This window comes from Oncorhynchus keta, chromosome 22, assembly GCF_023373465.1.
Source record: "Oncorhynchus keta strain PuntledgeMale-10-30-2019 chromosome 22, Oket_V2, whole genome shotgun sequence".
Classification (NCBI taxonomy): Eukaryota; Metazoa; Chordata; class Actinopteri; order Salmoniformes; family Salmonidae; genus Oncorhynchus; species Oncorhynchus keta.
This window is the reverse complement of record NC_068442.1, coordinates 31,680,371-31,689,042: the sequence shown is the minus strand read 5'-3', so window position 1 is coordinate 31,689,042 and position 8,672 is coordinate 31,680,371. Positions and strand designations below refer to the sequence as shown.

The 8,672-nt window shown below is 41.5% G+C and overlaps 1 protein-coding gene across 1 annotated transcript in view; it reads left to right on the top strand.

The window, feature by feature from the left end:
* Positions 1-2,995: 2,995 nt before the first annotated feature.
* The window catches only part of LOC118401346 (sphingomyelin phosphodiesterase 3-like), a 39,379-nt gene continuing 33,702 nt past the window's right edge, over positions 2,996-8,672 (top strand). Inside the window, exon 1 of the mRNA XM_035798773.2 lies at positions 2,996-3,157. The gene's annotated coding sequence lies outside the window, so the exon portion shown is untranslated. The remainder of the gene's footprint in view (positions 3,158-8,672) is intronic.

The window sequence follows — 8,672 nt, the reverse complement described above, 5'->3', positions numbered from 1 at the left end:
TTTAAATGTTCAATTTCTCTTTTTTTATAAATGTAACTCGTGCAAGAAAACCACATCTGCTGACAATCTCTTTAAGTGTTTGAGAACCATATACTTTTTCTCCCATCATGGAGCCAGTGCACATTGCATGTGATAAGTTGGATTTCTGTCTATCATTGAAGAACCAAATGGGAGGATCATAGTATTAATACATAGTTATTGCATACATTACATATATAGTGTGGGCATTTGAGCAGACATTTAACAAAAAACACACACAACAAAAAACTAAGAAAAATAAGTCTTTGTACTTGAGGAGCTACGCCTTTTTAGGGCCAACTCCTCTCCTAATGTACCAAAACTGTGGATACATTTTGTACAATTGTACATACTTTTGGAAAAAAACTGCCTCTTAAGTACTATGGTTTGTTTGTTTTACATTATTAATTAAAGTATAGTGGCTGGTGGGGGTCTACTTGGGTTTAGTGGGTCCTCCGATAGACTGAAATGGGATGAGTGGAGGCCCCACACACACCTCAGAGAAGTGTCTGATGCTCTCCCAGTCACCCCATCCCAATCCCCCGGACATAGATCCTCTCCATTCTCACCTATAACCACCATTAAAATACATATTTTCCAGATGTTGAAATCAGGTTCATTTCCGGTTCTGATTGGAAGTTGAAAATACGTATTTTCTGGACTTTGAAAATAAATATTTTTTCCGGACATTGAAAATACGTAATTTCTGGATGTTTAAATCAGGTTCATTTTCAGTTCTGAATGTAAGTTGAAAATATGTCATTTATAGACGTCTATGTTTGGACCAAATCAAGGTCGGTCCGGACCGCAACAAATCTGAACCAAACACAGACGTCTAATGTTTGGGCCAAATCTGAAGTAAACATAGACATCTATGACTGGTTCAGATTTGGTCCGGAAGGGTCCAGAGAGGACCAAAAAAACTGGGGGGTAGCCTACAGTGTCGGCCGAAATGTATTTTTCTGAATGTCCATGTATGTGGTAGGCCTAACATTTGTAAAACACCAACAAAAAAAAGACATTGACAAACTTCATACCACTGATCATTACATTTTAGCCCATGGGGTGAAACTCCAGGACAGCAGTAGTTGAGTAGCCTGATGCTCCATTCCATATTGTCCAATTTACTTTGACCTGTCCTGTTTTTAGGATGTGTTTGTTAACATGTCAACACATGTTTTATTTGATTGGGCCCCAGGTTAGGTTATTTGGTTGGAGAAATGTGCCGGATGTAAAAAAGTGTCTGTCTCATTACATTGTCATACATTTAGGCCACAGAAAAGTCCACATACTCTTTTTACCATAGACATGTTTCTAGATTATTTTTTTTACGGAACGTTGGTGGATCGCCGCACCAAGGACAGGGGCACTGGGAATGGAAAAGCGAAATATTTTGTGCCCCTGTCTTTACAGCGGAAGATAGATTAAGTATGTCTATGAATAGGATGAGGGCAAACCAAAAACAGTAACACATGTACTCGACCCACACACATATGCATGAGAATGCAGATTTGGTGTCACGCCCTGACCTTAGAGAGCCTTTTTTAGGTGGGTGGGCATTCTATGTCCTTTATTTCTATGATTTTTGTTTCTGTGTGTTGGTCGGGTATGGTTCTCAATCAGGGACAGCTGTCTATTGTTGTCCCTGATTGGGAATCATACTTAGGTAGCCCTTTTCCCCTCCTTTCAGTATGGGTAGTTAACTTTAGTTTTGTTAGCGACATTCAAATAAAAAGGAATATGTATGCTCACCACTCTGCAATTTGGTCTCCTTCCAACGACGGCCGTGACACTTGGCTACACAACCATACAGTATCTTCTGATGTGAGAAGGGCAGGTTTTCTATATGTTGCATCTTGGTTGCTCAGCAATACTCCCTTTCACAGAGCCAGGCATTACTGTCCTGTTTAGTTGTCCCAGAAGAGTAGATGCATTTGGACTATCAATATATAATGCATCTGATTGCCTGTGACAGGAATTAATCATAGAGTCTAGGGTATGATGAGACTTCTGTTTCCAGCAGAAGAGGAGTGCTATGGCGGGGAGGGGATCGGTAGAGATACACACAATATCTTCAATGTGATTGAGGTATTGTCGAGAAGGGCGCAGGGAGTGGATGGGGTTGCTAGTACCTGTGGAACAAGCTCAGGGCCATCACTGGTTCCCAGCAGCTCGTGGAAGTCAACTTTGATGAGTTGGGCAGTGAAGTCACCCCTGCTGCCGTCTATTTTGGCCTTGAATTTCACTGTGTGGAGACAGACCACACAACTATCCATATTCACAGGCTCTTCATTTACCCTGCAGGAATACCTGCCATGTTACCATTCAAGTATAAGCTTAGCTAACAGCTTACCTGGTCTCCCAGATCTGTTTGTGCTACCTTGTCACTTCTGCCAATGACCATGTGAATTAGCAACGCATCATCACAACACAGATCTGTGACCACTGCCTATCATTGTTGCTGGTAGCCTACAAAAACTTCTCTGTTATGTTATGATAACCATGGAAACACTGTATTAACCTGTGCTTTCTGGGAATTGAAGTCTTATATATTTTACACAGCAAATCATATGGTAAAAGATCGAACTAGAATCCCACTGAGAAGTGTCATGCTAGATTGAAGATGCGGTTTTTGAACCTTACATGTTTTACTGGGTTGTCATGGGATCAGATAATAATGGGAGAAAATGTTTTGGACGGTCATCCACCTCGGAATTCTATGTCGGAAACTCGGGCATCATTCTATAGCGCCGACTTTCCAACCAGAAGATCATTGACCTATTTTTTTGGAGTTCCTAGTTTTCTTGAAAGCACCATATCACAAAACCAAATTTCCCCAACAAACACCAAAGTGATCGTCATGAGAAGTAACAAATGTTGCCTCTTTGCCTTGCGATTGGCTGTGGTCGTTTTGAAAAGGGTGTGGCATCGAGCCTATGAGCGATGACGTCAATGGAGCTGTTCATGGAGTGGTGGTGCTGGAAGGAACCTCACGTAGTCCAACAGCTTCTGCGGGCAAGAAGTGGACTGTACCGTGGATTTCAGAGCATCAGAGGTTATTACCACGGTTCATATGGGAAGAATACCGACGCGAAATAGGGTTCCACCTGTTTGAATAAATCTGCGGGATCTGAAAGAAGTGAGTAGCTATGCTAGATCGCATGGTTTGCAAGGGAGCATTAAAGGGTTGGGTTCAATGAGGATGTTGCGTTTTTTTAACATCTTGAGAACGTTGCTCATATGAATTATCAACCGTTCACAAACGGTCCGGATTGGTTAGGTTACCTCCAGACTGTAATAGCTTTATGAGTGCTTTTTGTAGCATATTTATTATGCCGCGTCTTTCACCTCAATGCCTACAACATGGGATGATTTGACTGTATTTGCATGAAACCCAAAGATCGAATGTTCAAGGCAGATTTTGTGTGTGTGTGTGTGTGTGTGTGTGTGTGTGTGTGTGTGTGTGTGTGTGTGTGTGTGTGTGTGTGTGTGTGTGTGTGTGTGTGTGTGTGTGTGTGTGTGTGTGTGTGTGTGTGTGTGTGTGTGTGTGTGTGTGTGTGTGTGTGAGTGAGTAGAGTGAGAGAGAGAGAGAGAGAGAGAGAGAGAGGTTGTTCTTTTACACGGGCCAGTCTAGTAAATCAAACCCATGGAAACAAATATTTTATATGCGCGCACCGTTTCCTATAGCCTAGCTTACATCTCTCTCTCTCTTCTACATGGCTGAGGGGAGGGCTGCCTCAACATTGCAAAATACGCTATCAGACACGTTTTGTTTCAGGCGGCTAGGAAAAGTCACTTGGACCGAGTTTGAAAAATGTTGCCTTTAATAATACGTCATAATAACAGCTTGCAAGGAATTATTAAGCCTAGATATCACCACTGTTTGCACAGAATTGCAGCCTATTGAAATAGGCTAGTTTTGTTGACTGGACATGACTACTGCTTTAGCCCCTATGTTGCAGATTCAGTGGAAACACGATCTTTGATTTCGGGATGGTGATCTTATTCCAATGATAGGCGTGGCACAGCTGCGGCTGACCTGGTGAAGAAGCAACGTGGTCTCAGGGCAATTCGTATTATTCTGTAAATGTTTTTACATTTACAATTTTGGTCATTTAGCAGAGGTTATTTTCCAGAGTGACTTACATTTTCATACTTTCTTTGTCATACATAAAGCTGTGACAGGCCATTTAGTGTGATATATTACGTTAGGTTACATTATGATTGAAAAAGCAGTTAAACAATATCATATGAATTATAGCATAGTATCAGCATGGTCGTACAATAGCGTACAAACTGGATGAATTTATTTAAGCGGTTAGAAGAACTAATGACAAAGGTTAGGATCATTTATGTAAAAGGTTAGGGGAACTAAAATGACAAAGGTTACGATAATTTATGTAAAAGGTTAGGGGAACTAAAATGACAAAGGTTACGATAATTTATGTAAAAGGTTAGGGGAACTAAAATGACAAAGGTTACGATAATGTATGTAGTTAGGTGAAATGGGTTAATTTTAGAATAAGGGTTAGGGGAAGGGTTAGCTAAAATGCAACAGTTGTCCCCGACACACCTTGAACACGCAACCTTTGGATTCCTAGACGCTACGGAAAGTAACTAGACCATTAATAGGTATCATTCGTCTTGAAGGTGTTCAGAAATACATAAAGTATGTTTTGTATGACTCTGAGGCCAGGTTGGAAAAAGAGTCGGGCCATAAAACTCTTGCTCTCTCACTCTTTCTTTCTCTGCCTCTCTTCTTGAGGATAGACGCTCAAAGCTGAGTTAAAGCTGACAGGACTAGGGAGGGAGCATGATGATGCTGGTAGCTGACACGTGTGTTCTGTAATTAAAAGACAACCTGCAACTCCTAAATGCTTGGCTACAATAGGAAGGGGTTGTGTGCTGACTGTCAAAAGTGTGTGTTTAGCGTAGCCTATTCTCCTTGTGCAAGGTGAAAGTGTCTCAGAAATAGGCTTACACAAGCACCTAACCCCAAAAAGGTAGTCAGACTGTACCCAGCCAACATGTGTTCTTAGCCACAAGGGCCCCAAGTTTAAAGCCAACATGGGTTAAAGAATGGTTTTAAGATGTGGGCCCCAAATAGGATAACCACTTAGGACCCACAACATTTTGTCCATGTTGGCCCCACATGTGGTTGCTATGTTGAGCTTTATGTGGGCTTTATGTTGGGCTTATTAAGGGACCTCAGTGGGCAAATGTCTAATAACTAGGGTTGCAAAGGTTAGGAAACTTTCCGGTAAATTTTCAGAATTTTCCCAGGAATTTTCCATGGGAAGTTAAGCTCTGGAATTTGGGGAATTTTACTTAAATTCATCAAAAATGTTAGCTTATAACAGTGAACCTTTTTTGTGGGATACACATAAGACAATTCTAGGTCTTGTGGGATATCTTGACTAAACTATCCCCAGTTCAATGGAATTGCAACCCTCTGCATGCACAGTGTATTCTTCCATCACATGTACAGCTGATTCTCAAGATCCCACACACTAATGAGATGCTATTGAGCCCACATTACTACACTGTCTGAGCCAAGAATTACATGCTTTCTGGTAAGTTTTGATTACAATACCTGGTGGGGTGAAAATATTTTATATGACATACATGATTTTTTGTTAACTAGTAAATAGTAGCCTACAGCAAAGTGTATTAATCCTTTCTAACTTGTTAACAATTTCTGCTTGTTAGTTTTTGCTACCATGTGGGTTAGAGCTTGATTGAGCCTGCTAACTGAGGAGTGTTAATTCACCTGTTTCCATACATGTTTCATTTTAAATCATTTATCTTACAAAGGAGTTGTCTAATCTAACTTATTAACTATTTATCTATACATGGTATTGTCATTGCGTTTTCTTTTACAATTTTTTTCCTAATCTTTAAAAGGAAAATGCCACGGGCACTATCTGATGTGTGGAGACGTTTCACTGCAGCTAATGCAGAAGGAAACGCTGTGTACATATGAAAATACTGTGCCAAATCATATGTGAAGAATGCAACAATGAAGCAGAATCATCTGGCCAAGTGCATAACGTTCCATCAGCACTCACAACAAGCAACCTCTGACAAAAGTCACTCTACTTCTATTCAAGGTGACGATGCATCAGACAGCTTATCAACAGCAACAGCTCATCGTCCTCCTGGAATCAGAAGTTTTTTTGACTCAATGGAGGAACGTAGTCAGAGAAATACTGCTGAATGTCTTGCCCGAGCTGTGTATGCAACTGGTTTACCTCTGATGCTCACAGACAATATGTATTGCAAAAGATTTCTGAATGGTCTTTGCCCAGCATACACCCCTCCAACCATACATGCTTTATCTACTAATTTGCTGGTTGCAGAGTTCAACAGAGTTCAAGTGAAGGTCAAGCAAATCCTAGAGAAAGCAGACTGTATTGCAATCATCTCTGATGGGTGATCGAATGTTTGTGGGCAAGGAATAATTAACTACATTATCTCCACCCCTCAACCAGTATTCTACAAGAGCACAGACACAAGGGACAACAGACACACCCGCCTCTACATTACAGATGAGCTGAAGGCAGTCATCAACGACATTGGACCACAGAAGGTATTTGCACTGGTGACAGACAATGCTGCAAACATGAAGGCTGCTTGGTCTAAAGTGGAGGAGTCCTACCCTCACATCACACCCATTGGCTGTGCTGCTCATGCATTGAATCTGCTCCTCAAGGACATCATAGAACTGAAAACAATGGATACACTCTACAAGAGAGCCAAGGAAATGGTTATGTATGTGAAGGGTCATCAAGTTATAGCAGCAATCTACCTCACCAAGCGAAGTGAGAAAATAAGAGCACGACATTGAAGCTGCCCAGCAACACCCATTGGGATGGTGTCGTCATCATATTTGACAGTCTCCTGGAGGAGAAGGAGTCTCTCCAAGAAATGGCCATATCACAGTCTGCTGATATGGACAGCCCCATCAAGAGGATCCTCCTGGATTATGTATTTTGGGAGAGAGTGGTAAGCAGCCTGAAACTCCTGAAACCTATAGCAGTAGCCATTGCACAGATTGAGGGAGACAATGCCATCCTGTCTGATGTTCAGACTCTGATTGCAGATGTAAGACAATAAATCCATACTGCCCTGCCCACTTCACTGTTGCTCCAAACTGCAGTTCTGAAATACATTAAATAAACGTGAAGACTTCTGCCTGAAGCCCATACACGCCACAGCGTACATTTTGGACCCCAAGTATGCTGGCAAGAGCATCCTGTCTGGTGCAGAGATCAACAAGGCCTATGGTGTCATCACTGCCGTGTCTCGCCACCTTGGCCTGGATGAGGGCAAGGTTCTTGGCAGTCTGGCGAAGTACACTTCCAAGCAAGCGCTTTGGGATGGAGATGCAATATGACAGTCGTGCCAACATATCTCATCAGCCACCTGGTGAAAGGGACTTTGTGGATCTGAGGCTCTTTACCCTGTTGCCTCCATCATCCTCCACAACCCTTCAACATCAGCCGCCTCAGAGCGTAACTGGTCCTTATTTGGGAACACACACACCAAAGCACGCAACAGGCTGACCAATACAAGGGTTGAAAAATTGGTGGCCATCCGGGCAAATTTGAGGATTTTTGAGCCTAGCAACGAGCCATCCTCAACAAGGTTGGAACGTGACAGGGAAGATGAGGCCTCAGAGTCGATGGGGATCATTCAATATTCTCTTTCTTTTGTTGTTCAGTGAAATCATCCCATGTGAAGAGTCAACTCATTTAATTAAAGTTCAATTAGTAACTCAATTGTTTTTTATTTAAAAATTTGCAATTCTGTCTATGATAAGGTAAAGGGTTTATGTTTCTGTCTCCATATGATATGGTAAATATATCCAATGCAAAAAACATCTACATTTAAATGGTATTAATATTAATTTACTTATATTTATGTTAGTTCCCATATATTTCCGTTAATTCCCATATATTCCTGTTAATTCCTACAGAAAGATTCCACCTCTGAATATTCCCCAAAATGTGCAACCCTAGTTATAACCCATATGGGTGTCACGTTTTGACCTTTATTTCCTTTGTTTTGTCTTTATTTAGTATGGTCAGGGCGTGAGTTGGGGTGGGCAGTCTATGTGTGTTTTTCTATGTTGGGGTTTTGAGTTCAACCTAGTATGGTTCTCAATCAGAGGCAGGTGTTGTTAGTTGTCTCTGATTGAGAATCATACTTAGGTAGTCTGGGTTTCACTTTTGAGTTGTGGGTGTTTGTTTCCGTGTGAGTGTTTGTTGCCACATGGTACTGTTTCGGTTTCTTTCATTTCACGTTTATTGTTTTCTAGTGTTCAGTTTATGTCTTTAAATAAACGTTATGGACACTTACCAAGCTGTGCATTGGTCTTCCGATCCTTCTCGCTACTCCTCCTCAGAAGAGGATGAGGAATGCCATTACAATGGGCCCTAGGTTTTAGCCCAGGTGTGTTAAAGTATGATTAACACTTGGCCAAGGTGCACACAAGGTTTGGCCCTCAGCATCCACATTTTCCCCACATGTTGTTTTCATGTTGGGCTTGATGTGGTTTAAGGTTGGGCTTCATATGTTGCCCTAATGGTTTACCTAAATGGGTTACATCTGGGTAAAGGATGGGTGTGTAGTGATATATATAAGGACAATAG